At 46.9% G+C, this 25,980-nt stretch overlaps 1 protein-coding gene and 1 long non-coding RNA gene across 4 annotated transcripts in view; one reads left to right on the top strand and one right to left on the bottom strand.

Annotated features, from left to right (window-relative positions):
* The window catches only part of NMNAT2 (nicotinamide nucleotide adenylyltransferase 2), a 220,421-nt gene that overhangs the window by 145,235 nt on the left and 49,206 nt on the right, over nucleotides 1–25,980 (top strand). The window lies entirely within an intron of this gene.
* On the bottom strand, nucleotides 18,040–25,315 carry LOC129653338 (uncharacterized). The gene is made up of 3 exons (XR_008715072.1): nucleotides 25,178–25,315; nucleotides 23,130–23,247; nucleotides 18,040–20,077 (listed from the first exon to the last, which is right to left on the bottom strand). It is a non-coding gene; the product is annotated as an uncharacterized LOC129653338 (long non-coding RNA).

Here is a 25,980-nt window from a genome sequence, read left to right as displayed (position 1 = left end):
GTTAAGAATCCATCTTGCAGTGCGGGGGACGCTGTTTCTATCCCTGCTTGGGGAACTAAAATCACACATACTGCTGGGCAACCAAGCCCACACCCATGAACTGCAGCTAGAGAAGTCCATGTGCATGACAGCTAGAGAAAGCCTACATACTGCAATTGAAGATCCAGCACAGCCAACATTCAAAAACAAAAACGAAACAGACGAAGAAAGAAAGAAAAGAAAGGATGAAAGAAGCACTATGTGAGGAATACGGAACCCAGTGCAGAGGCAGAGAATGACATAAAATCATTTAGAACATAGCCAGAGAAGACATCCCTGAGAAGGTGTTGTCTTTCTGAAGGATCAAAAAAGAGGCGGGGCGATAGAGCACACATCCAAAGGCAGGAAAAGGCTTAGATAGAGTATTGGAGGAACTCAAAGAAAGCCAGGGCAGCTGGCATTTAGTGGTCCAGGAAGAGAAGTTTGAAATAAGGCTGGTAAGAGGGTAGAAGCCAGGCCATGCAGGACCTTAGGGCTCAAAGCAAGGGGGCTGGATTATTTTAAGTAAAGGAAACTGTGATTGGACCCACATTTCACCAGTGTAAAACTTCCCACTGCAAACACTTAATTTTGTTTATTTTCCTGTGATGAAACTCAGCTACTGAGAGTCCACGTCCTCCTTGTGCAGGGACAGTGAGTTCTGAGACTCTTTTGAACACTCTTTCAGCGGTTTCAGAATTCTTCCCCTCGGACTTGCCTGGTGGTCCAGTGGTTAAGAATCCACCTGCCAGTGCAGGGGATATGGGTTAGATCCCTGGTCCAGGAACTAAGATCCCACGTGTTACAGAGCAACTACGCTCATGAGGTGCAACTACTGAGCCACTGGTATATAGAGCCTGTGCTCCGCAGCAAGAGAAATAAATGAGGAGCCCCGCCACCGCAACTAGAGAGTAGCCCCAACTAGCGGAAACTAGAGACAGCCCACACACAACAATGAAGACCCAGCACAGCCAAAAGTAAATAAAAAAGAGTAAATTTTGAAAAAGCAAAGGATCTTTCCCTCTTTTTCCTTCTCTCTTTCTCTCTGAATTTGCTCAAAATTCCAAGGGGCTTGTATCTTTCCCGATGTTGAAGGAGATGCCTCTGACCCACATTGGCTGGTATCTGCTGTTTTCATGTACCTTGTCATTTGTCCCCTTGCCCCAGGCAACAGGAAGTGACTGCTGAGGAATCTGTCCTCATCTTAGCTCTTACCACTGTGCCCCATCCTTGGTTTCCAGTTTGGTCAGCCGCCCTGAAGCTTCCCACATTGGGGCCCCTTGCCCCCTTTTTGATGATCCCCTATCAGGTCCCTAAGCTCTCGATCCCTAGATAACCTTTGTCCTACTTTATACATGAGGGTTTATCAGATCTACTCCCCATCTTCTAGGAAGCCAAGATAACGGAGTAGGGCAAGGGGAAATCTGTGGGGAAGGTAGTATCTCGGGCCCTCTCTCTGCCTAGGCCTGCTCATCTGCATTAACAGGGCCCCCTTGTCAGTGCTGGAATCTCTGTCTCCCTCCCAAGTTGCAGAGGGCAGTAGAGCCAAGTCCTTTCCATTCTCAGATTTTCAAACTTTCAATTTTGACCTCACACAACAGTACTGAGGGGTGCGGCAGAGGGAGCAAGGCTCTATCCTTGTGTTTAAAGTGCCCTCTTTCCAGTGGAGTGTTACTCAGCCATAAAAAAGAAATTGGGTCATTTGTAGAGACATGGATGGACCTAGAGAATGTCATACAGAGTGAAGTGAGTCAGAAAGAGAAAAACAAATACCATATATTAATGCATGTATGCGAAATCTAGCAAAATGGTATAGATGATCCTTATTTACAAAGCAGAAATAGAGACATAGACATAGAGAACAGATGTATGGATACCAAGGGATGAACGTAGAGACTGAGATTGACACATATACAGTATTAATACTATGTACAAAATAGATAGGACTTGCCAGGTGGCGCTAGTGGTAAAGAATCTGCCTACCAGTGCAGGAGACACAGGTTCAATCCCTGGAAGATTCTACTCCAGGAGAATCCCCTGGAGTAGAAAATGGCACCCCACTCCAGTGTTCTTGCCTGGAAAATTCCATGGCAGAGGAGCCTGGTGGGCTACAGTCCATGGGGCCACAAAGAGTTCGACATGACTGAGTGACTGAGCCCAAAATAGATAACTAATGAGAACGTGATAGAGAGCACAGGGAACTCATTTAATGCACCATGGTGACCTGAATGGGGACGAAGTCCAAAAGCGAGGAGATATAGTTATACGAATGACTGATTCATTTTGCTGTACAGTAGAAACTAACAAAACTTTATAAAGCAATTATATTTCAATAAAAATTAATTAAAAAAAAAGACCTCCTTTTCAACCCCCTTCTCTTCTAAGCTCCATGCCCCAGTCATACAGACAGGAGAGAAGGGTCACTTGGAGTGTGGTGGGGGGAATGGAGATGGAAAGATGCTGGTGGGTTTTAGAGGCTGTTGATGGATCAGATATGGGAATTAAGGGAGAGGGAGGAACCAAAGATACCTCCCTGCTTTCTGGCTTCAGCATCTGGCAGTGTCATTGTTGTGGGGAGTGGTGGTGGCTCAGATTTGGGAATGGCTACGAAGAATCTACTGTTGTATGCATCTCAGGTTTGAGATGTTTGTGAGACACAGTCAAGGGAGAGATGTCAAGCAGGTAATTAGATTTCTGAGATTAGAGCTCAGAGGCAAAGTCTGCAAAGTGATAGATATTTGAAAGGTGTCAGCAGACAGATGGCTTTTAAAATGGTGAGTGTGCTGGTGCTTTAGTTGCTAAGTTGTGTCCAACTCTGTGCAACCCCATGGACTGTAGCCCACCAGGCTCCTCTGTCCATGGGACTTTCCAGGCAAGAATATTGGAGTGGGTTGCCATTTCCTTCCCCAGGGGATCTTCCCAACCCAGGAATAGAATCCGGATCTCCTGCATTGCAGGCGGATTCTTTACCGCTGAGCCACCAGGGAAGCTAAAATCATGAGGAATGGACACTAAATAGTCTCAAGTGCTCAGGGAGGGCTTAGACTTCACTGTGTGGTCCTAAAAATTTCATCCTGTGATTTGCATAAGAGTTTCGTCTCCAGGTGGCTGCTCCGGGGCCCCGGGTGGTGGTTCCGTGATCCCCTGACGGCTACTGCTGCCCCCTCTGTAGACTCTCCTTAGTCTGCTGACAGGTGAGAGCTGCCAGCTGGGGACAGTGCTTGGGACACATCCAGCTCATGAGGAATAAGGGCAGGAGGAGGGAATGGTCTGCCCAGCTGGAGGGAGTGGGTGGAGGGGATCTTTCTAGATGAGAAGGAGAAGCCTCACCCTAGATGGTGGTGGTGGTTCCCTAAGCCCAGGGCTGTGGGTGCAGCCCAGGAGCTTGATGGAGCAGAGGTCAAGGCCCACTGGATTCAGGTCTAAGGAGACCTGGGACCACACACTTGGACGTGTTCTTCCCTCAAAGGTCTCTCAGGCATATCTTATGTTCATACCCTGCATAAACCCAGACAGTACAATCTCAGAGGGCCATCATACTCAGAAAACTCAGTTCCACATTTACTTATAACTTAAAGGAAATTCCATCTTTATCATCAAGGATGTTGTTGTTGTTCAGTCGCTAAGTCATGTCCAACTCTTTGTGACCCCATGGATCGCAAACCATGGCTTCCCTGTCCTTCACTATCTTCCAAAGCTTGTTCAAACTCATGTCAGCTGAGTCGGTGATGCCATCCAACCATCTCATCCTCTGTCATCACCTTCTTCTCCTTCCTTCAACCTTTCCCAGCATCAGGGTCTTTTCCAATGAGTAGGCTGTTCTCATCAGGTGGCCAAAGTATTGGAGTTTCAGCTTCAGCATCAGTCCTTCCAATGAACATTCAGGGTTGGTTTCTTTTAAGATTGACTGGTTTGATCTCCTTGCAGTCCAGGGGACTCTCAAGAGTCTGGGATGTTAAAGGCACTCAAATGTATGCTCCCAGTAAGATTAATTCAAATTTTATTTCTTTTTGTATTCAGGTAGTTTTCACCCTAAAGCTGCTTTGGCACCATTTTCAAACCTTTCCCTTAGATAAACTCTTCTACCCCAGCCTCTGAACTTTCCCCTCTCTCTCAACCTTTTATTATGATTTGACCTCTCTCCTAGGAGAAAAGAATGCATCATTTTTTTTTAGCGTGGAGAAAGAGGTTTGTGAAATTAGGTTGAAATGAAAGGATTCTCTTTGGTGGGATGAAAGGATGGACATGTTTGTCTCATCACACCACGACTTGTAGCTTACAGGTCAAATTACACTTAAGTGCTCTCATTCGAAATCCCCAGCTACCCTAAGGTTAGTTGTTCTTATTAATCCAATCCAATTTCAAACTAAGGCTCAGATAGGAGATGACTTTCCCAAAGCCACGTAGCTTAAAAAATGGCAGAGAGACAGGACGTGCGCTGCCTGCCAGCATGAAGGTGGCTCAAATGTGGGATATACCAATGAAAGAAATGGAGGGAGATAGTTTCTCTCTCTCTGCTCTCCCTTTTCTCCTCTGTTTGCCAGTCTCCCCTCATTCTTTTTCAGTAGCAGAAGGACCGGGGCAGCTCCACTGCCTTGTTAGGAAATTAGATGTGAAACAAGGAACTGGGATCTATCTGGCGTTTCTCTGAGTCTTTATCTGTAATAAAATGAAGAGCTTAGAACTGATGACTTTGGATTGAATCCTGTGAACACTGGTGTAAGTCACAGAAAGCAAGGCTGCCTCGTGACCCAGTCCTGACACGGTGATGTACTCAGGGAAACAACTGTCAGATAGACAAAAAGTAATTCACAAAGAAATCTTAGTCTCAGCTGAAATCCCTCAAAGAATACCAAAACTGCAGTCAGCTCAAAATAGAGCAACACTTTTTAAAAAGTCTGTCTCACCATGTACATTTCAAATACAACTCTCTCTCTCTCTCAAGAACCATCACCTCTCTCCACACTCCTAAACTTCTCCCTAAGCACAAATACTTGCATTTTTCTTTTCTTCTCATCTCACTTTCAAGGTCTTTTTATTTCTCTTCCACCAGTAACACAGAGAGTTACTTTCCAGAGGAAATCAATCTACCCAGTCTGGTTTCTCTAAATTCCCTCCTTTCCCTTTACCCCAATTCAGCAGAGAATACAGTGTTGTCCCAGAATTCTCCATGATAGGCAGAGAAGAGGAGAGGTTGTTATTAGAGATGAGTAATGATTTTCCTATTACATTGGGACATATCAAGGAAAATGCGAGAGCATGGGAACTCCTTCACATCGCAGACACTCAAAGACAGAGCAGATGGTGGAAAACTCCCTCTGAGGTCTTCTTAGGTTGTATATCATCCTGAACTCCCCAGCTGAGAAGTTCCCCAGTTGCTTACTGTTGTCGGATGGGTCCCGCCACCAAGGACCTCTCTGGACACGCATAGAACAGTGGAAGAAGGAAGAAAAGAAAGAAAAGAAGGGAGGAAGGAGAAAAAGGGAAGAAAAGGATGGCCCTGTTACCATCCTAGGTGGATGGAGGCACTGCTGAGAGGGAAGAACTGCCTTGAGATTCTCTGCAAGAGTTTCCCATCCTGTTCTTGTTTCTCCTTCCACTCCTAAGAGAGCTGGCTCAGCCTCGGGGAGATCAGGGTAACCCTTGGCTTTGCTCAATGCTTGCATGTATCATCTCATCTAAACTTTAGTACCGCCTGGGCATTGTGTAGACACTGCACTGAGGTGATCTGTGGGTGAGTCTTTCTTCCACACTGGTATATAAACTACTCTTGGCAGGACGTTGATTTTGTAGATCCTTGCATTCCTGGCACTCAGCCTAGCCCACTGGCACATAATAGTAGATGCTCCATGCTGGTGGAATGAAAGTAAGCAGAGTAAATATTTTTTAAGTGAGTCAACTGAAATCCAGAGCCACCAACCAGTTTCAGGCTGGGTCATATCGTGTAGAGGTGTGTGCTCACCTGCGTCCCAGTGCACAGGCTTCTGAGTCCAGACTTGGTGTGATTCCTGACTCTGACGCTTAAAGCAAGTCCTTAGCTTCTCATTTGTAAACTGTGCTTAATGATCCCTGTCCCAGTAGAGCAGATGTGATGATAAAATAAACAGTAACAACAAGAAGGTGATTTTAAAAATCCTTAGCAGAGGACTTCCCTGGTGGTCCATTGGCTAAGACTCCCAGTGTAAGGGGGCCCAGGTTCGATCCCTGGTCAGGGAATTAAATCCTACATGCCACAACTAAGAGATCCTGTGTGCTGCAACAGAAACCTGGCAAAGCCAAATAAGTAAAAATAAATATTTTAAAAATCTTGGACTTTCCCTGGTGGCGCAGTAGCTAAGAATATGCCTGCCAATGCAGGGGACGTGGGTTTGATCCTTGGTCTGAGAAGATTCCATATGCCTCGGAGGAACTAAGCCCGTGCACTGCAACTACTGAGCCCACGTGCAGCTATCAGAGCCCGTGTGCCCCAGAGCCCACACACTGCAACGAAGAGTAGCCCTTGCTCACTATGACTAGAGAAAGCCCGTGCAAAGCAATGAAGACCCAGTGCAGCCAAAAAAAATTATGGAAAAAAAAAAAATCCTTAGCAGCTTTCCACTTCTTGGCCCTTCCCTCCTTCCTGCCCCAGGCACCCGGACCCCAGAACACTGTTCTGTGTCTGGATGACCAACACCCTCTGTTCCTGGATCTAATTTTAGAAAGTCCAGTGAAGGTAAAAGTAGAGATCAGCAGTTTGGGGCTTGTCCGGTGATGTGTGTATCTACAAGGTCTCAGCAGATGGAGCCCGCCGCCTCTGGCTCACCCAAGGCAAGCCAGACTTAGGCCTTTTCCCAGGGGGAGGAGGCTGGACTGTGTTCTGCTGCCCTCTCTTTCCCCAACCCTCCCTTCCCTGTTCAGGAGATGCCCGGCCCTCAGAAATTCCTCCCCCTCCACCCTCTTTGGGGGATTTCCTTTCTCAAGGAAAGCAAGATGACCTCGCTCCGGTTTTGGAATTCCAAAATCAAGCGGGAATAAATCTTCCAGAGCTGACCTGTCTTCTAAACACAGAACTCAATGCAAATGCTCCTTTCCTTTGGGCATCACCTCTGCACGCCACCCCCCACCCCCACCAAGTAAGAAGCCAGCTCCAAAGGCGCCCTGATTCTCCATCTGACCCGGGCTTTTCTCTCACAGACCAGGCTTGTGTCTGCAGATAGGTAGGAGAGCTTCACGATGGGGGACCAGAAGGCCCAAGAAAGCCAGAGTGAAGGGAGCTCCTGGGATCCAGGGCTGGGATCCTGGGGCCTGCAGGGTAGGTGAGGCAGCAACAGGGTTAACCTGGGCCCAGTGCCCAGGATTAGAGGCTCAATTCCCCGCTGTCAGTGGAACTCAGCTCCCATAGCTCCAGGAGCTCACCTCTGTCATTAAAATAGTGGTTGTAAAGCCTGTAGCGCAGCACTGGGCACATATTCAACACCGGAAACCTGGCCTGTTGTCATGACTCTTACTTACAACACTTGCTGGCTTGTCTATTATGTATCTCGCGCCCACACTGGGTGCTCTGTTTGTATCTTTTGCGCTTAGCAGAATATCCAGCTCATAGTTGATACTAATTAAAACAAAATATTTTGGGACACTAGTCAAGACGCTTTGAATAACTTAGCATTGACTTGGGCAGAGGCCTGTCCCTTGACGAGTGACAGCATTTCTGGGGTTAATGAAAGATAGGGAAACTGAGTCAACTCTAGCAGGGCTTCCCTGATTCCAGAGACTGTCTGAAGGTGAGTTGATTGCAGGTGGTAAGGGCTGGGGAATCCGAGTTTTTAGAAAACCAGGGGTCAGGCTAACACTGGGGTTGGGGATATGAGGCTGAGAAATGCAGGGTGAAGCTGGGACGACTGTGTGTAGTTAAAGGGCTGACCAGCCTGGCCACACAGCCCTGTGGATGCTACTTTTGAGATATGACCCAAGGGCCCCAATTTCTAGAGAGAGCTGCCTTACCTTGACACAGGTTCCTGAATTTCCCATTTTAGAGTCACTTTTCTAGAGAGAGACGCCTGAGGGCTCTTGTCAAAATATATGTGTTACAGATGGATTGGGTAACATTTATGAAATCCACACCTGTCTAGTGATTAGCAGTTCCAGAATCCTGGGTGGCCACTAGCCAGGCCAGAGGGAGGCTCTGAGGTCGGATCATGGCACCCACCCAAGAAGGTGAATGAAATTCCAACACGCAGAGCCAGGGCCCAGCGTGAGAACTGCTGTGAAAAACCTCAGTTTCCTCAGGTGGGAGGAAAGAGGATCAGAGAGGGCACTATTTCCAACTAGTATACAATATACTGGTTTCCCAGGTAGCACAATGGTGAGAACCCACCTGTCGATGTGGGCAAGGCAGGAGACACAGGTTCAATCCCCGGGTCGGGAAGAGCCTCTGGAGGAGGAAATGGCAACCCACTCCAGTATACTTGCCTGGAGAATTCCATGATGGAGAAGCCTGGCGGGCTGCAGTCCACGGGGTCACAGAGTCGGATATGACTGAGTGCACACACACACACACACACACACACACACAGTATACTGTATCCCCATGGGGTGCGTGCATGCTAAGTTGCTCAGTCATGTCTGACTCTTTGTGACCCCATGGACTGTAGCTCACCAGGCTCCCCTATCCATGGTATTCTCCTTGCCTTCCTCCAGGGGATCTTCCTGACCCAGGGACTGAACCTGCGTCTCTTTCGTCTCCTGAGTTTATTCCCTCCCTCCCCCACCCCCTTACTGTTGGGTGTCAATACTGAAGATGATCTGCTAAGGGCTGGGGGTGGGTGGGCAAGGCGGCGAGCCCGATGAGATCCAGTCCTGCCCTCCAGAGCACAAGTGCAGCGTCAGCAGTCCTGGACAGTCCATCGGAGACCCATGGCCGACCAGCTCCAAGGCCCAGGATGCCCGGCAGAGCTGGCCTGCCCTGGGTCTGCGGCTGATATTAACAGCAGCCTGGGAAGAAATCCGGGGCTCTTGTTTGGCTCAGCACATGATCTTCACAGACACAAAAGAGAAAAATGGGTCAGAAGGAATGCGCTTGGTGTGAATCCACTCCCTTTCCAAGCTGGAGAGCCTGCAGGAGAGAAGGAGCCAGCCCCGCTCCCCGCTCCCCTCTGCTCCCATTCCACAGTGGGGCTGCTGGTCTCAGGGAGGAGTCAGGGAGACAGACGCTCAGCCAGCGCCCACTCCCTCCTCATTGTTCACATGGCTCTCCATGACCTGTGTCATAATGAGTTCCAGATTCCAAGGGGGACATCCCTGGGAACCCGAGCACAGGGTGTCAGAGGGGACCCTGGGCCTGTGATGTCACCAACATTCCCAAGGAAAGCTGCCTCCAGCCCCCACCTACAGATGGTGTCAGGATGGGCAGAAACTGAGCCCAGGAAGAGAAAAACAGGCTGAATCCTCCCCCAGAGTGGGCCTTCTTTCACTAATCACTGAATTAGAAACCTCTACATATCAAAGATTAAAGGCTCTGGTTATTCTGAATTTGGTGGTTCGCTCAGTTCATAGGCTCCTCTCATATATTAAAAGCCGTTAGGATGTGATGTCTTTAATTTGCCTTGAGTTAAATGCACACACACTCCCACAGTAGCTGTCCTCAGTGGTATAGCACCCACTAAAGGAACGCGGAACTAGTCACACACGTGCTACCAAACACGCATGATGCATGGACATGTTCGCATGGAGATGCTGTGTCAATGGGGAACTTGGTGCTTATCCTTTATTTTGTTAAAACAGTTGAAATATAAATGGACCCTTTGAAAAGCATGTGCAAAAGCATTTTATTTCTATCTTTCTGTCTGCCCTGAGTGATTTCAGCCAGGTACAGATGGTCATCACAGTATGAGGGATAGTCCATTAAATATGCTCTTCTATTTTTTTTAAATGATAAGCAGCATCTTTTTGTTGAGGTAGGCGAATGTTCTAGATAACAAGAGAAAAAACTTGGATAGAATATTAAGATAGAGCGTTAATTTAAACTTTTGACTGAATTATTATAGTTTTTAATCTCTTAAAATCTGTATGAGGTGATATTAGGATTTTAAATTCTCAAAACTATCATGTACAAAGCATAGAATTTTGGTAATTTTCACTTTCAGACTGGAAATTCTAGTTTTTAGGTGCTTGCACTTTTATCTATATCTGTGCTGCAATTCCGCTCAGAGCTGTGTATATGATGAGTATCTAAGAGTATTATCAAGTGTTTCAGTTGGTAAGGAGGGGCCAGGTACATAGAGATGTAAAAAATAGTAAACCATAGCCCTAAACTACAGTTTCACCAAAGAAAATGGGATCAGACTTGTTATTGGTGATATACACAGAGCTGTGGAAAGAATGAATTTTGCTACTAAAAGCCCAAGGAGGTGGCAAGGTGAATTGGACTTTGAAGGGTGGGCAGGTGTTACCAGCAGGGGAAGGACATCTGAGGCAGAAGGAACACAGGGGTGAAGGGGCTATGTTCACGGATCCACATCGCCGGGGACGAGGGCATGCCTGAGGCTGCAGCAGAAGCAGAGGAGGAGGGTTCAGATTTAAGGGCCAGATACGCTCTACTTGGGAGTCTGGGCCTCATCCTGCAGGCAAGTTGTGAAAAGTTTGAAGGCATACTGGAGGCTGAATGGGTGACCCTGGAGACTGTTAAAAGGTTCCACAAGGGACACCCTGCAGGCAGCTTCTGACTTTCAGCCCAGATCGCTGCCTGCAGAGTCTGCCTCATAAACAGAAGGCCCAGAGCTGTAGCTCAGCACAAACCACCCGTTCCCCATAGCTGCTCACCCAGCAGGGCCCTGGAGAGAAAACCCAGCCGTGGCTGGCGCCAAACCGTAGCTTTCTGATTCAAGGCGTCTCTGCCAACCTTCCCCTTCGGGGCTGCCGTTGGTAATAATTAGTGATTAATTCATACGTGATTGTTGTTGGATTTTAAGAGGTATGTTTCTCAAAAGGAGATGCTTGAAAGTAGAAATATCTAAGTATCTTGTGAAAATGGCAGGAACACAGTATGTTTTGAACATTGTGTGTGTGTGTGTGTGTGTGCGCACGCGCGCATGCACATGTATGTGTGTGTGGGCACTCAGTCATGTCTGACTCTTTACAACCCCATGGACGACTGTAGCCTGCCCGGATCCTCTGTCCATGGAATTTCCCAGGCAAGAATACTGGAGTGGGTTACCATTTCCTTCTCTAGGGGATCTTCTCGACCCAAAGATTGAACCCTCCTCTCCTGCGTCTTTTGCCTTGGCAGGCGGGTTGTTTACCACTGTGCCATATGGGAAGCCCCATATTGTGAACATTAGTTTTCTTTTTTCCTTACTAACCAAATACCCAGTTATCCGTGCCTAGAGAAAGACAGTAAGTACCACTAGTTACCCAAATATCCAGAAGCCGGGTATCTCAGTCTCTTTGGTGGTAATTACTCACATTGCTGTCTGTTGCTCCTTAAGAGATATGATCAAAGACATGCTTGAATCTCTGTGGCTGTTCCACTTTAAAGCACAATATTTTTATAACTTTACAAGAAATGATTTTGTTCTTTTCTATTCTATAGTATGCTCATAAATTTCTAAATTTGTCATAGTTAAATTGAACAGAGCACTGATGGGTGTGTATGTGTGTGTGTGTGTGTGTGTGTGTGTGTGTGTGTTGGGGGAGGGTTGCTGGCAGTGGAGAGGGAGAAATTAGGACAGTTATACATTTGTTGCCAGTGTCATCAATGAAAACTGAGGGATTGGGTTTCATAGGAAAGGACCCTGGTTGGAGAAATGTTGGCAAGTAACCATTCTGAATAATTACAAGCAAAAGCACTATTGTTATTGAGCATTGTGTCACTTTAAAATAGATTATTTCTCAATAATATTTGCATGCTCAGCCTGTCCACTATAGGCCTATTTTGTGACTTAGTTCATTTGATCCTCATACCAACCTGTGAAAGAGATGCTGGCACTGTCTCCATTTTACAGATAAAGAAACTGAGACTTCAGAAAGTAGTCACATTCCTGGAGAGCAGTAAAGCCAGGATTTGGACCCAGATATTCCAGGAGATCCTTGGAAAAGACTGTTTTGCAGGTTCAGTCTTTGAAACCACATTCAGCCTTCCTTCAACAGGAAAAGTAGGAGTTTAATTAATTGTCACTAAAATGTCCTTTTTGTTGGGAAATAGTTGGTGTACTTTGGAAGGAATGATGCTAAAGCTGAAACTCCAGTACTTGGCCACCTCATGTGAAGAGTTGACTCATTGGAAAAGACTCTGATGCTGGGAGGGATTGGGGGCAGGAGGAGAAGGGGACGACAGAGGATGAGATGGCTGGATGGCATCACCGACTTGATGGACGTGAGTTTGAGTGAACTCCGGGAGATGGTGATGGACAGGGAGGCTTGGCGTGCTGCAATTCAGGGAGTCACAAAGAGTCGGACACAACTGAGTGACTGAACTGAGCTGAACTGAGACATCAATGTATTTAGGAGAGCAAAAAGGCAACTTACTATCAAAAAGTTTCAAAAGTAATAATACTATGCTTGCTCCTTGGAAGAAAAGCTATGACAAACCTCAACAGCATATTAAAAAGCAGAGACATCACTTTGCTGACAAAGGTCCGTACAGTTAAAATATGGTTTTTCCAGTAGTCATGTACGAATGTGAGAGTTGGACCATAAGGAGGCTGAGTGCCAAAGAATGGATGCTTTTGAACTGTGGTGCTAGAGAAGTCTCTTAAGAGTCCTTTGGATTGCAAGATCAAACCAGTCAATTCTAAAGGAAATGAACCCTGAATATTCACTGGAAGAACTGAAGCTGAAGCTGCACTACTTTGGCCCCCTGATTCGAAGAGCCAACTCATTAGAAAAGACACTGATGCTGGGAAAGAATGAAGGCAGAAGGAGAAGGGGATGACAGGGGATGAGATGGTTGGATGGCATCACCAATTCAATGGACATGCGTTTGAGCAAACTCTGGGAGATAGTGAAGGACAGGGAAGCCTGGCGTGCTATAGTCTATAGGGTTGCAAAGAGTCAGACACAACTTAGCAACTGAACAGCAATACTATGAATATACAGAAAGAAAAAGTAATAAAGCAAATGTGGTAAGATATTAACAAGTAAGGAATCTAGGTGAATGGTATATGGAGTTCGTTGTACTATTCCTACAACTTGTTTCTAAGTCTGAAATTAAAATTTTTAAAAACTACACCAAAACAACAAAAGCCTGTGACTAACATGCCTAGAAAAAATAATTCTGTCTTTTTCTGTTTTATAAAATGCTCATGGATTTCTAAATGTGTTTGGTTGAACTGGGCAGAACACTAAGACGATAATGGTGATGGTGATGATGGTGGTGATGAAGGTGATGCGTGGACATAGGGGGCCTGAAGTCTAAGATGTATCATACAACTGCTTACTCTGATCTGGGCAGCAGCCCACTTCTTGGGGTCCACGTGACAAAAAAAAGTCATAACTACATTTCACGGCTATTAGTCATCAGGTTATAAAGCAGCCCCTTCTGTCCTCCAACCTGAGAGTCAGTAAGCAGGTCCTTCCAGGGAGCCTCCCTAGGGACAGGCCTCTTTGTCCACTCCTGCCAAGAGGGTGCAAAAAGGTTCATGTCATTTGAACTTTCAAAAGAAAAATTCGTTACCAGGAGTGTGCTAGGAAATAGTGCAATTCGGTTAGCCTGATGATTATATAATATTATTTTCAGTCTAGAAAATAGGTTGCTGAAAATTCCTTTTGATGCTGCTTGTCTGAACTATTCCCTCACAACTTTTCATAAAGAGCCAATTAATTAATTAGGACTTGCAAGGAGAAAGGGTCTCTCTCCCTTGATCTCTAGCCAGGAGTCCCTAAATCTTTGCTTCTTCCAAAATCCTGTGCTCTTTAACTACTGTGCACAGAAGCCATTCGTCTGTCAGCTCAGGGGGATATTTGAAGCTGAGATGCAGGACTCCCTAGAGGAATTCAGTTTATGAGAGCAAAGGGGATGGAGCTAATAGAGAGGAAGAAGGCAGGTGAACAGAACAAAGCGTGTCCCAGATCCCTGTCCTTCACTCTAGCAGGGACGAATCTCTACGTGCAGCCTCTTGGGGTGAGCAGGAATCGTAGGCCTAATCACACAAAACCCTCCTGAATGGCTTGGAAATCCCTTTGTCACACAGGATTTTGTCATAATGGTATATGACTTGGTTGTTTTTTCCAATAACAGTCCCTTGTGCTAAAACCAGCAGAAAGGCAGACTCTGAAATCCCATCGCCATTTTTTTAGCCTCTTGGGGTTGTAATTTTTCCACCTGGGTTACCATTGTTAGTTTCTACTTTACCAAAACAGAGGCCTTGTTTTGTTTATCTAGAACAGGCTTTCTCAACCTTGGTACTATTGATATATTGGACCAGGTCATTCTTTGTTGTAGGAGGTGATCCTGTGCATTGCAAGATGTTTAGCAGCTCCCTTAGCCTCTACCAACTAAAAGCCAGCAGTCCCCTCTTTCCCAGTGTTGTTGTTCAGTCGCTCAGGCATGTTCAACTTTTGGGACCCCATGGACTGCAGCACGTCAGGCTTCCCTGTCCTTCACTGTCTCCTAGAGTTTGCTCAAACTCATGTCTATTTAGTCAGTGATGCCATCCAACCATCTCATCCTTTGTCACCCTCTTCTCCTCCTGCCTTCAGTCTTTCCCAGCATCAGGGTATTTTTCAAGAAACCGACTCTTCATATCAGGTGGCCAAAGTGTTGGAGCTTCAGCTTCAGCATCAGTCCTTCTAATGAATATTCAAGGTGGATTTCCTTTAGGATTGACAGGTTTGATCTCCTTGCTGTCCAAGGGACTCTCAAGAGCCTCCTCCAGCACCACAGTTTGAAAGTATCAATTCTTCAGTGCTCAGCCGTCTTTATGGTGCAACTCTCACATCTGTACATGACTACTGGGAAAACCACCACTTTAGCTATGTCACACCTTCCAAGTGTGATGATCAACAAATGTCTCCTGGGAGCAAAATCAACCCCAGTTATGAACAACTAATCTAGAAACTTCCATAAGAATCAGGGTCTTTCTGACCTTCTTGGGAAACCGCTGGGGACAGGCGAGGGATGGGAACAAATTGGAGGGAGTTTGATTCAAGGTTGGGCTAATGAGGGGGGAGAGAAATAGCTGTGACTTGGTATCAGAGGCATTCTGGAAGTCGGGATTTGCTGTATGACACCGAGTCCTGGTTCTAAAGCATTAGGGCGGTGTCATATTCTGCACTGGCTGTTCACACGGTGTTGGAAAGAGGTCCTGGGAGCAGGGCAGTATGGGAAGCTAACTTAGACATACTGAGATTCAGATTGCCAGGTCAAGGGTTTTGAATAATCAGAAATATGGCATCCTAAGAATGTTTGGGAGAGTCCATCTGAACCCCACCTAGGTTGATTGCAGATTTACCTGATTTTGGTGGGCTCTTTCCTCTCTAATTAGAGCTGCCTTCTCTGTGGAAGGTCACGAAACTCATCTTTTACATTCCAAGAACAGAGCTATAGGCCACCCGGGGTGAATTTCTATGATTCTTCGAATGTCTGCTTTATATTTTCAGAAAAGTGCTGAAAAGGTTCATCCAAGAGAAAGTATTGGCTATGCTTAAAACTAGGATTTAAAAAAAAAAAAAATAGTCTGGCCTTCTAGAGGGCACTGTAACTTTAGTTAAAAAAAGGAACAGAAGCCAGAGAAGTATGCTTAAGCTCATACAGAGTGCATGCAGTTAAGAGCATGAGACTGTGGGACTTAGGAATTTTGTACAGGTTTTCCTAATTCCTGGGGTCTCCTTTTGTTTTTGTTTGGGCTTTAGTATTTATTTATTTATTTGGCTTCACCAGTCTTAGCTGCAGCCTGTGGGATCTAGTTTCCTGACCAGGGATCAAACCCGGGCCCCTGTGTTGGGAGAATGGAGTCCTAGCCACTAGATCACCAAGGAAGTCCCCTGGGGTCCCTTTTGACTCTTGGGTTAGGGGAACAGTCCTGCTACCCATTTCATAAACTAACAATATAATATCAGGTTGTTGAATAAATTGCTGTGTTCTGGGGAAAGGATTTGACCAGATCAAGATAGGGTCCTAACAAAATAATCCACGTAATTGATTAACAAAATTTAATTCTCCTATATTATTTTCCTATAATTATTACTATAATTCTCCCATAATATTTCTCTCCACTTAACATAGGTCTTTTTACTTTTAAAAATAATATCATAGTTACCAACAGCCTTGTAAGATGCAGACGAACATATCTCTTCCAGAAGTACATGACAGGAACCCTGGTGATTGGCAGGGCCATGTCTATTTCTCACCTGGACTCCTGTGGCTGTCGCTTAATTGGCCTCACTGACTCCACTCTTGCCCCCTCACTATTCATTTTCCACCCAACAGCTGATCTGTAAACTTTCAAAAATGTGACTCAGATTGTTCTCCTGCCCACAGGCCTCCTGCCCACAGGCCTCCAAGTACTTAGCATAAAAGCCCAAAAGTCTTCCCTACTTACAAGGCCCTTCCCCGTGGGTCTCCCTCAAACCTTCTGACTTCAGCATCAGCCTGGCTATTCCATTTCCAGGGCTTTGTACCAGCTGCTGTCTCTGCTCTGCCACACATTCCTTCCAGATCTCTGTGTGGTGGATGCCTTGGCATTCACTTCTCTGCCCCATTGTTACTTCTGCAGAGAAGCTGCCCTGCACCATACCCTCTCTGTTTCATCTTCTTCCCTTCTCTCCTTATCATTAGCAGAATTTAGTTTACACTCCTAGAGTCTAATTCAAATGTCACCATACTCTAGGGATCGTTCTGTGCCTTAGTTTCCCCACCCCCAACAATGTGTCTTAGAGAGCTTCCATGTCAGACTGGATAGGCCAACTTCATTCTTTTAAATGGCTGCATAGTATTCCTTTTACTGTACCTCCACCACCATAATTTGTCTGGCATCTTCCATACAGATTTCTGATTTTTTACTGTTGCAAATAACGCTAAAGTGGAATATCTTTTTGAACAAATCTCTGTGCACATGTGCAAGTTTTTTCCATAGTATGGGTTCTTGGAGGTGGAATTGTCAGGTCAAAGGTTATGCCCATTTGTCCTTTTGATAGATGCTGACTGCCGTATTGCTTCCTAAAAGGCTTTATTAAATTATCCTCCCACTAACAGTGTGTTAGAATGTATACCTCCCTTCATCCTCCCTGACATGAATTAGTATCATTTTTTAAATTGCCTTGAGGGACATACAGCAATGGTGTCTTATTTCACGTCGGAGTCCTAATAGCCATTTTAAGATTGCTTCATGCTGGTGTCCCCTGGAGTCATGCCTCCAAGTCAGCTCAGGGAGAAGCAGCAAAAATCTCTGTGAGCTCTGAACCTTTTAGAATAGTCTCATCCATCGCACCAGAAGCCTCTGTCCTCCCCGCCGGCAGGGCTCAATCAATAACCTGGAGAGCAGTGGGCCAGCCTGACATTTCCTGCACGCAGCTCCCCCTCCCATCCATCATCCGAACACACTGGCAACTCAGCTAATGCTCTACAGTGAGTGAAAATCTGCCCAAGAGAGGTGGTGAGCACCAAGAGAAGCATCTAACGGGGCACCGACAAGCACTGCAGGTCAAAAGGAAGACCTCTTAGACTTCCTACTTGCCGCATATTTTCAGAGTTTTTGAATTTTCCTTGTCCTGGCCTCACTTTGGCTATAAGGAAAAGTCTCAGTTTTCCACATTCCTATATTTGGGAATATCCGATTCTTCCCTGCTATGAGACCATTCCTTCCTTCCTTGTGTGTCTCCTTTACTCCTCATACAAAACACACTTCTGGTGACCAAATGTCTGCAGGGTTTTCTCCACAATCAGCAGTTCCTGCTACACCAGCCTGGTATCTTACAATGTATCTCGCTTCTGACGCTACCTGTCCTGAGAGAGCAGCTCCCACAGGTTAAGGGCTCAGTCCCACCAGAGTGTCCCCTCCCTGCAAGCCCCAACCCTCCCCTGTCCCCCACATACTTCAAACACCAGTAGAAAGCTCAGATGCTTTCGACCAAACTCTACAGATGGGAGGTTCTAAAAACTCCCTCCTTAGTTTCAATTAATTTGCTATAGTGGCTCACAGCTCAGGGAAGCGCTTACTTAATGTTTACTAGCTTATTAAAGAATACGATAAAGGATACAGATGAATAGCCAGGTGAAGAGATACACTGGCTGAGATCAGGGACAGTCCTGAGCGAAGGATCTTCTGTCTCCGTGGAGTTGGGGTGCGACACCCTCCCGGTGATGTGTTCTGGCTTGGAAGTTCTCCAAACCCCCTACTGCTGAGATTTTTATGGCAGCTCCTTCACTTGAAGTGAAAGTGAAGTCGCTCAGTCGTGTCCAACTCTTTGTGACCCCATGGACTGTAACCTACCAGGATCCTCTGTCCATGGGATTTTCCAGGCAAGAGTATTGGAGTGGATTGCCATTTCCTTCTCCAGGGGATCTTGCTGACCCAGGGATTGAACCCAGGTCTCTTGCACTGTGGGCAGATGCTTTACCGTCTGAGCCACCAGGGCACAATCAATTATTGACTCTGTTTCCAGCCCCTATCCCCTCTCTGGAGGATAGGGTTGGAGTGGAACTGAACCTTCTAAGCTTTTAATCTTGGCTTCATCTTCCTGGTGATCAGCCCTAATGCAGGAGTCATCTGGGAACTCACCTGGACTAGAGTCACCTCATTGGAACAAAAGACGGGGACTTTCCTGGTGGTCCAGTGGTTAAGAATCTGCCTTGCAATGCAGGGCACATGGGTTCAATCCCTGGTCAGGGAACTAAGATCTCACGTAGGGGCAACTAAGCCCACTCACTGCAACCACTGAGCCCCCACACTCTAGAGCCCACATACCATGGCTAAAGAAGTCCGTGTAGGGTGGAGGTGGAGAAAAGAAGATGTTAGTTGTGCTCTTATTTCTTAGGAATTTACAAGGGTTTTAAGAGCCCAGTGTCAGGGACAGGGTCAAGGACAAAGAGCGTACAAAAAGTGCAAACCAACTTTTTGACCAACCCAATAGCACCAAAGATGCTCCTAGTTTTCTCATCACTTAAGAAATTACAAAGATTTTAGGAGCTCTGTGCCAGGAATGGGGGGCACAGACCAATATATATATTTTCTATTATCTCACACTTTCCTCCCCAAAGGAATTGTTAGGCTTCCCCAGGCAAGAAAAGCGTGGCCACTGTTTCCTGATACTGGTGCTCTCCTGAGCTCCCTGCACCTATTGTCTAACAACCCCATGAGCTGGACAATGCTATTATATTCAGCTTAGAGATGAGTCGGCAGCCAGAGCAGTTGAGTAACTCACCCAGGATCACCCAGCTAGTAATGCCTGGAGTGGGTTTTGAACCTAGAGCCTATAAGCTTGTGCTCTATTGCCTCCTAGGTGGGCTCTGTATCTTAATTTAGGGAATTATAAAGGCTTTATTTTGGGGTGTTTATAAATTATTGTACATTTCTTTACTTATGCTGCTGCTGCTACTAAGTCACTTCAGTCATGTCCTGCTCTGTGAGACCCCATAGACGGCAGCCTACCAGGCTCCCCCATCCCTGGGATTCTCCAGGCAAGAGCACTGGAGTGGGTTGCCATTTCCTTCTCCAATGCATGAAAGGGAAAAGTGAAAGTGAAGTCGCTCAGTCATGTCTGACTCTTCACAACCCCATGGACTACAGCCCACCAGGCTCCTCCGTCCATGGGATTTTCCAGGCAAGAGTACTGGAGTGGGGTGCCATTGCCTTCTCCATTCTTTACTTGTAAGTGTCTTTAAAGAGAAAATTCAGAATAACAGTGGAATTGCTGTAGCAGTGAGTCCTTTCTGTGACCCTGGAAAAGTCCAGCACGTACATTTTTTGCGAGCCGATTGCTTTTGTCTACGTCTGTGGGAGCTGACCCTTGTTCTCTGGCCCGTGTATATGAGAGGAACAGGATGGCGTGGTTCAGTGGTTCACCAGGCACCCTGGTCCCTGCAGGGGCAGGGACAGCTGCATTGGCTCGCTTCTGTTGCTGCGATCAATGATCACGAACTTCTAGGCTGAAAGAAACACGAAGTTATTACCGCATGGTCTGGAGGTCCTAAAATTAAGGTGTGTTCTTCCTGGAAGCTCTGAGGGAGATCAGCTTCCAGAGGCTGTCTGCACTCCTGGCCCCATGGTCCCTTCCTCCATCTTCAAATCTCTTTCTGCTCTCTGCTTCTGTTGTCACATCTCCTCTGAGTCTGACCCTGCTGCCTTCCCTCTGTGATTTCATTGGACTCACTTGGATAATCCAGGATAATCTCCCGATCTCAAGATTCTTAATTCAAGTCACATCTGCAGAATCCCTTTTGCCACAATAAGGTAACATATTTTCAGGCTCCGGGGATTAGGACATGGACATCTTTGGAAGGCCCTGATTTAGCATTGCACAGCGACCATCGCCATTTGCTGGGGACCAAATGGTCTTCCCGATGATAGAACTTTTAGTGCTAAAATCAGGAAAGTTTTGGGCAAAACTGGGCAGCCAGTTGCCCTTAGCTAAGCGCACCTTGGTTCCAGAAGGTATTTCTACCAACTCTTGGGGAAGTGGAAAGGGAAGATGAACATAGATAAGCTGTAAAGGTAACAGCATTTTCGCAGTAATGATCTTTAGGACAAAAGCAACCTTTAACCTTTAAGAAATCTCACCCTGCACTATGACCTCAGCAGGACTACATCCTTAAAACAAGATGTTCTCCACTTGGTTGTTTTTGGGGCTGCACTGGATCTTAGTTGTGGCCTGTGGGATCCAGGCCCCCGGCCAGGAATTGAACCTGGGCCCCTGCATTGGGAGCGTGGAGCCCCAGCCCCTGGATCACCAGGGAAGTCCCCTCCGGTACTTCTACCTGATAAAGGCAAAGCTATTTCCTCCACAAACTCCACTGCAAAGCCTGGATTATCCTTGAATAGGAAGCCTGTATGGCGAACTTACATTCAAAAAGGTTAATGGTTCCTACAGTGTGGAGTAACAGACTTCTAGTTAAAAATAGAGCCTGATTCCATGCAAATGACAGAGACTTGTCACCTGGATATGAAGCCACAGCGGGTTTTCTACATCATGTGTCCTCTTCCTGCCTTTTTTCCTTCCCCCTCACCTTCCAGTCTACCCACCCTCCCCTGCCCCAATCCACCCACCCAGTTATATTTAGTGTTACAGTCTGTGGGTTTCTGAAATAATTCTCTCATGTGTTTATGAGTCTCACTGAAGGGGAGGCCGGTTCATGCCATATTTTTATGTATATATTTAGCTCTCTGCTTCTGAGGAAATAAATAGAAATGAGTCTTTTTCAATAATGGGTGAATTCCAAGAAGCTTGTAGCCCGATTTGAGAAGGGTGACTGATGGCGATCTGGGAGGGGAGGGGGTGGTTTCCAGTGGAAAGGATTTGAATGGAGAGCCCTAGGGTGGCACATGGCACTTGGGGAGTATGAGAGGGTCACCCCGCATGGTCCGTCAGAAGTGACAGTTGAAGTGAGGATCATAAATCATTTCCCAGCTGTGAAGACAGAGGGACAGAAATCCTCCCAAGCCAGAGGCAGTGGAGCCAATAAGATGAGCGGGAAAGAGAAGGTGCCCGTGCTACTCTATTTCTCCCCGACGACCAGTTCAGGGACGCAAAAGCCAGACAAATGGATGGAAAGCCAGGGACTAGAGGAAAGCCAGGCATGCAGGGGCATCTGGGAAGCACTGGTGACGTTCCTTGGTCAGTGCAACCTGACACATGCTCAGTGGGGGTGGGGGCAGCTGCTGGGAGTTGACAGATGGTCACCAGGAGACTCTTATGTCCAGGGGAGCTTTTCAAGGTTTGCAGGGAAGCTCCGCACATGAGCCTGCTCAGGGAGCTCAGCTTTATCCCCATGTGCATCCAAGCTCAGACCACCCCTTCTGCTGGCCAGACACTGAGCAGAAGAATGCACTGGATCTGGGCCCTCTACCATCCCTTTGGGAAATGTAATTTCCATCACATGCCTTCCTGAGTCTCAGTGGCAGGACTAAGACGCTGTCTTTCACTGTGAGGAAAAATCTATGCTCTCATGACCTCAAGGGGCTTCATATGTCATTGCTTCTCCTAGAGTTGCAGGTAAAGGGCATGAAGGAAGGGAGAGACCTCTGTCCTGGGAAATCTACATCCTCTCCCCTGGTTCTGCTGAGGTGTGATGGCAAGCGTTTGTAGGTGGCTGGTGAGGGCAGGGCTGATTTAAGAAGAGCTAAGCTAATTGCTCCCTGCAGGAGGTCGTCTATAACTAGTCTGCAATTATTATAGGGGGCTCTCAACCCGTTCAACTAATGATGTCCAAGGGATGGCCACAGTGGGGACAGTGGACATGGCTCCCATGGTCCCACTCATGGATCAACGTCAAAGACAATGCCACCCTTTCATACCCATTTCAGACTCAAGTAGCTGTCTTATGGCTCAGAGAGGAGCTGGTATGATTGACTGTCTCACTCAGCCAGGGGAATGTGATCACCCAGCCCCTGCTTCCCAGATGGATTGAGACTGGAGAATTTGGGACTAGAGGAAGATCCAGAAAGATGCCCAGGCTGAGGGATGATCAGACACGCTTAGTGTGGGTGAATGAAAGGGGTATCATGTCTTTTCAAAGAAGCCAAGCCATAGAGCCTGGAGACTCCATTCCTGACTCAGTTCACCTGCTCAACATTGCCTTGTGCCCCTGGAATGAGTGCCTTCCTTCTGTTTCAAAATGTAGCCTTCACTACTATTTAGATGTGGCAAGACCTACAGATTGGGAGATGATTGCCATTGAAAAGTGGAGAAGGCAATGGCACCCCACTCCAGTACTCTTGCCTGGAAAATCCCATGGACGGAGGAGCCTGGTAGGCTGCAGTCCATGGGGTCGCGAGGAGTCAGACATGACTGAGCAACTTCACTTTCACTTTTCACTTTCATGCATTGGAGAAGGAAATGGAAACCCACTCCCGTTTTCTTGCCTGGAGAATCCCAGGGACAGGGGAGCCTGGTGGGCTGCCGTCTATAGGGTCGCACAGAGTTGGACACAACTAAAGCAACTTAGCAGCAGCAGCAGCCATTGAAAAGATAAGTATACTCACAGATCCCAAGAGGAGAGGACTTGACATGCTGAGGGGTGGGGGCCACTCAGGGAAACACCAGGGCCAGTCAGGAGGCAGAGAGATGCGGGAACATGGGTAAGAGCCTTTACTGTGGTTTCTGTAGGAAGAAATGGCGGGGGTGGGGAGCTGGGTAAGCAGGCTTAGGATTGACTATGTCTGTGTGTTATTTGCTCAGTCGTCTGACTCTTTGCGACCCCGTGGACTGTAGCCCACCGGGCTCCTCTATCCATGGATTTCCCAGGCAAGAATACTGAAGTGGGTTGCCATGTCCTTCTGCAGGGGATCTTCCTGACCCAGGGATCAAACCCACATCTCCTACATTGCAGGCAGATTCTTCACCTCTGAGCCACTTGGGAAGCCCTTGGGGGTGATTAGGGCAGGGCAATAGTGGCCCTGAGTGTGAGAACCAGATGGAGGAGGGGTTAGGGGATGGGTGCAATCTAGAGTTTTCTATCTCTAGGATAAGTTGTTTATTATCTCTAAGAATTGATGAACTCTTGGAGAGTGGCCCTTCCAAGGTCAGCAAGGCCACAGATGTTAAAGCATCAGAAAACAGAAAATAAAGAGTAAATAATCCTCTTCTCTGCTTTCAGCACCCAGCTCAAGTCTCATCTGTTCTAGGCAAGTTCCCAGGCTGTTAACCAACCAAAATTCTTGGCCTTCCCCAATCAATAGAAATTGATCAGAGGCTAGACAAGAAATTCAGCCACGGCTTTTCTGGGGCCTCTGCCGCAGCAGTAGGGAGCAAGAACAAACAACAGTTTCCCTTGCTGCTCTCTCTCCAAGGTGGGGGGTGAACTTCCTTATATGGTATCCAATATAGGGGAGTGTGAGGGGAAAGACCAAGGGGTGACTTAGGTGGTGTGCCCACCCATTAGGTGGTGTTATGTGTAGGGGGCATGCACAGCACCCGGCTTTTGCTCTCAACACCATGTTTTTGCTCCAGGCTCTTCGAAAGTGCCAGTTGGGTTTTTTGATCACTTTGTATCTTTCACATCCAGAATTTGCCCCAACTGGGCTTGCAGGCAGTTATTTTTAGTCCCATATAATTTCCTTGTATTTTTTTTTTTGCTCCCTGAGAAGTATAGTATTAGTAGTAGTCGCTCAGTCATGTCCAACTCTTTGCAACCCCATGGGACTGTAGGTCTCCAGGCTCCTCTGTCCACAGAATTCTCCAGGCAAGAATACTGGAGTAGGTAGCCATTCCCTTCTCCAGGGGATCTTCCCAACCCAGGGACTGAACCCCGGTCTCCCACATTGCAGGTGGATTCTTTACAATCTGAGCCATGTGCAAGCATCGCAGCACTGCAGGGAAGGCTCTGAGGTCCCAGGCCTGTCTCAAGGGTACTGATTTCCGCCCCCCGCCGCCCAAAGTCCTATAACACTTAAGGTCTCAGCTGTTCATTTTGGTATTGATTAAGCAAAGGATGCTGTGTGTATTGGAAACCTAAGCTCCCTGGAGGTTGGGATTGTGTCTTTTACTTCTCTATGTCCTGTATAGCACCTGGTACAGAGCCTTGAACGTAATAAACACTTCATTACATTTTTGTTAGAGAATGCCTAAGGTTCAGTTTGCTAGGCCACAAGGATGGTTCCTTTAAAAATTACATTTTTTTAACCCCTGATGAGGAATAACTCTGCCCAGAGGGATTCACTCTTTGGCTTCTTCCTTGATTAGCCAAAGCTTTCTAAGACTTAGAATGTTTACAAATCCAGACTGCCTCTGTGAAATTCACAAACAAGGCAAATGCCAGCAGCTTCAACTGTGAATACAGCTGAGAAGGGGTCATTTCTGATTGCAGCTGAAAAGGAAAAATCAGGTTAGCGTAGATATCCTGACCACAGTGTTTCCTCCGTTAACTTCCGGGAAGAGGAGAGTAGATCACACACCATCCAGGCTCACTGAGCAGCCAGGAGGCAGACGAGACATGTCTGTCTCATGAGTTATTATTAATGGGCAAATCATCCATGTTGTGTCTGTCCTCATCTGGTGGGTCCAGCACGACCTGTCAGGAAGGGAGAGTTACCTGGTTCCAAGCGGCCTGGAATGAGTTGTGAGACACGGTGGATCCTTGGGTAGCGAGGGCAGGACATGACAATGCTGCTGGCAGCCTCGGCTCCTCCTCTGTGAGGAGGAGCAAGAAAGGGGATCTAATGGAGGGCGGCTCAGACCTGAGTGTAAAATCTGAGAATGATTTGGCGGTGTCCCTGGGACAGAGCTGATGGACAAAAATAGACCACATCTTGGGAAGCTTGGCATGAAATTAAATTCCAGGGCCCTAGCTACAGCTTTGCCAGTAGGCTACCTGCCAATGTCCAGAAATGCCCTTGTCATGCAAAGTGGATGTAGCGGTGGAGTAGAAGAGGGAGGAAGGATTGTAGGGCATGTCCTACCACTGAAGGACTGCTCTACCTGTGTGTGTGTGTGTGTGTGTGCGTGTGTGCATGCTCAGATGTTCATTCATGTCTGACTCTTTGTGACCCCTGGACTGTAGCCTGCCAGGCTCCTCTGTCCATGGAACCCTCCAGGCAAGAATACTGAAGCAGGTTGCCATTTCCTTCTCCAGGGGATCTTCCTAACGCAGGGATCGAACCTGGGTCTCTTGTGTCTTCTGCATTGGCAAGTGGATTCTTTAGCCCTGCACCAGGTCCCTTGCTATTCAAAATATAGTCCACAGATCAGCAGCATTAGTCTCATTTGGAAGCTTATTAGAAACACTGCATCTCAGGCAGGGCCCGGAATAGGATGAGACCAAGGAGGATGGCCCCCTCCAGTGCAAAATTTAAGGGGCCACCCCCAAACTGAGTAATCAAAATAAATAATGTTTTT

Source organism: Bubalus kerabau, chromosome 5, assembly GCF_029407905.1.
Source record: "Bubalus kerabau isolate K-KA32 ecotype Philippines breed swamp buffalo chromosome 5, PCC_UOA_SB_1v2, whole genome shotgun sequence".
NCBI lineage: Eukaryota > Metazoa > Chordata > Mammalia > Artiodactyla > Bovidae > Bubalus > Bubalus kerabau.
The sequence above is the reverse complement of the archived record's forward strand: the minus strand, read 5'-3'. Positions and strand labels throughout refer to the sequence as shown.